This window comes from Thunnus thynnus, chromosome 3 (assembly GCF_963924715.1).
Source record: "Thunnus thynnus chromosome 3, fThuThy2.1, whole genome shotgun sequence".
Lineage (NCBI taxonomy): Eukaryota > Metazoa > Chordata > Actinopteri > Scombriformes > Scombridae > Thunnus > Thunnus thynnus.
This window is the reverse complement of record NC_089519.1, coordinates 33,014,281-33,017,055: the sequence shown is the minus strand read 5'-3', so window position 1 is coordinate 33,017,055 and position 2,775 is coordinate 33,014,281. Positions and strand designations below refer to the sequence as shown.

The following is a 2,775-nucleotide window of genomic DNA, read 5'->3' as shown; positions in this document are numbered from 1 at the left end:
ACATGTATTGACATTCAAACAACTTTGAGAGCTATACCTCACCTAAGTGGAAAATTACATCTGAACCGATTTACCACCAGGCTACATATATATTGACCAAAACGTTGGACTCAAACATGCTGTAATACCCTCATTAACTGTCAGTGTTTTCTTTTCATCGCTGTTCTCCAGGAGCAGGAAAATCAATAGCTGCTGGTGTAACAACTGCTGTTCTCCTGTTTATCATAATCCTCTCTGTCTTCCTGTGGATGAGGTGAGCTGTTCTGTGTCATTAAATCATTGATCAAAATTCTGTCATTTTTCGTTTTTTAATGAATTCTTCTAACCAGAATAAAGAGAGCCACCAATCAATGGTCTGAGGCTGAGGAGAGACCAGACAACAGAGAGAGGGTGAGGAGGGAGAGTTATACTATTCTATCCTGGTTCCACACTTCCACAGTCACTATCTTAAAGTGCAACTAGAAAACTCATCTGACTGTCAAGCACTTCATGTTGTTTCATAACAATCCTTCCTCACACAAACCAACACTTTCCTCATTTCTATCACCATCCAGACACAGCCGGAAGAGCTGTACGCCAGCGTGCACTTCTCCAACAACCAGACAGATCCTCTCTACTCCAACATCAGATCAGCTCAGCCCCACAGACACATGGAGGAACAAGAGGTTGTCCAGTACGCTGCTGTCACATTTAACAGAGCCGGTACTGCCCCGAGGTGAGCAGCTCTTCACACAGGAACATAGTAGCAACACTTTTATTTCAGTTTTTCATTTGTTATATTTGCCTGTTACATCTTTATTATGACTGTTTGTATAATTTAGTACAATATCTTCACAATCACCTGATTAACTTTTTAATTTCCCTCTCAGAACCAGAGGTCAGGAAACTGAAGAAGATCCAGCTGCACTTTACAGCACAGTCAACAAAACCTCATGAACACATCAGCAATTTCACGCTTTTGTTTTGTTTTGTTTTGATGCATTTTTGAAAACAATGAGAAGAACTGCTGCAAACTGTCTTGCTTACTACTGGAATATTTATTAAAGGAGCAGTGTGTAGGAATTAGTGGCATCTAGTGGTGAGGTTGCAGATTGCAACTGAATACACCTCCTCTCCCCTTCTAAGCATGTAGGAGAACCTATGGTGGCCACTAAACTTGTAAATAACGTGAAAGGCCCTCTCTAGAGCCAGTGTTCGGTTTGTCCATTCTGGGCTACTGTAGAAGGGCTCTGTGGAAGGGGACCCGCTCCCTGTGCAGATATAAAGGGCTCATTCGAAGGTAATGGAAACACAACAATTCTTATTTTCAGGTGATTACATACTTATGAATACTATATTCCATTTCTGCAAAGTCCTTTCCACTAGATGCCACTAAACTCTGCACACTGCACCTTTAAATAACAATGCTTCAGTCTGTCCGACCTTCATCGGGGCATAAATTCCTTTACTTCAACAGTAAAATAACAAGTTAAACTGTCAGTTGAAATTGCTAAATTATAAAATATATAGCTGTCTCCATAATGCATTCTCAGAGAGGTCCGCCCTGAAATCTATATATTTTAATATTCATGACATTTCTTTGTTCACCATCAGGTGTGCTTGTATACAGCCTTTGGAAATATGCACTTGATCTACCTTCTTAACATTTTTCCTCCCTTTATTTTTTTTTCTTCATTGACTTGAATAGGAGTCATTTTGTGGAGCTGTGGATACTTGCCAGTGTAATATTTATTAACATTGAGTTAGAGGAGATATACTAAAGATTATTATAACTTTCAGCTTTGGACATATCTCAGGAGTAGTGTATCAGTTAGTTAACAAGTGGTAAGATTGTAATGTTTAAGATATTTAAAAAACACACTGGAGTATTAGAGAGCTTTTACTGATCAACTTGTAACTTCCTATTGCTGCCACTAGATATTAGTAAATATTCCACTGTTCTTTCTGTATTTACAGTATGTCTTCCAGTTTCATTATGACAACCAGTTTTATTGTCAGTCAAGTATTTGTTGTCAGTATTCTAACATTCATCTTGTGAATTATTTCTACTGCCTTACAGTAACATTACAATTATGTTTTTCTGCTTTCTTTATACATATTATTATGGCCTGTTTTTGTTCTATATCCCAATTTCTAAACCATGTAATCACTTTTGTCCTTGTTCTTTCTTGATTGAATAAAAATGATCTCAGTTCTAATTGGAGAGATGAGTCACTTATTGTGACAGTGATTGCAGTAAATCAGAATCTTAGATTGCGAATGACGTCAAACTACACATATAATAAATTTAGTGATATGATTTACACATGCATGCATGGTTTAGTCCCAAACACAAGGAGTGAAATGTTACGATTGACCTCATAGTCCAGGTTAGTTGTAACATACCCTGGGGTGAAATGTAACATTATGAAGTAAGGATTATGACAAAACTTAAGATATTGAAAACTTTTTCTTCAACACTTAAATGATTTTTGATGATATTTTAACATAATCGGGATGTGTGTCTGTGTGTTACACTAACATTTGAAAATAGTAATAAAACTGAAAAAAATGTGTAAATGTGCACCAGGTCCATCAATTGAACATTAATGTGTGTCTGTGTGAGTGTGTCTGTGTGTTCCCAGTATGTATGGAGTATGTGTAGCACTCCAAAATGTTGAGAGGCACCCCCTTGGCAGTCTTTCTCTTACATGACCTAGGCACACTGAAATTCAAAGTAACATATAAATACAATTAATTTTTTGCTTGGGATAGGTTGTAACATTTTTTCACATG

The 2,775-nt window shown here is 37.2% G+C and overlaps 1 long non-coding RNA gene across 1 annotated transcript; it reads left to right on the top strand.

Annotated features, from left to right (window-relative positions):
• Positions 1-260: 260 nt before the first annotated feature.
• Positions 261-1,950, top strand: LOC137180601 (uncharacterized). Its single transcript, XR_010928017.1, has 3 exons — positions 261-390; positions 555-715; positions 870-1,950. It is a non-coding gene; the product is annotated as an uncharacterized lncRNA (long non-coding RNA).
• Positions 1,951-2,775: the final 825 nt, after the last annotated feature.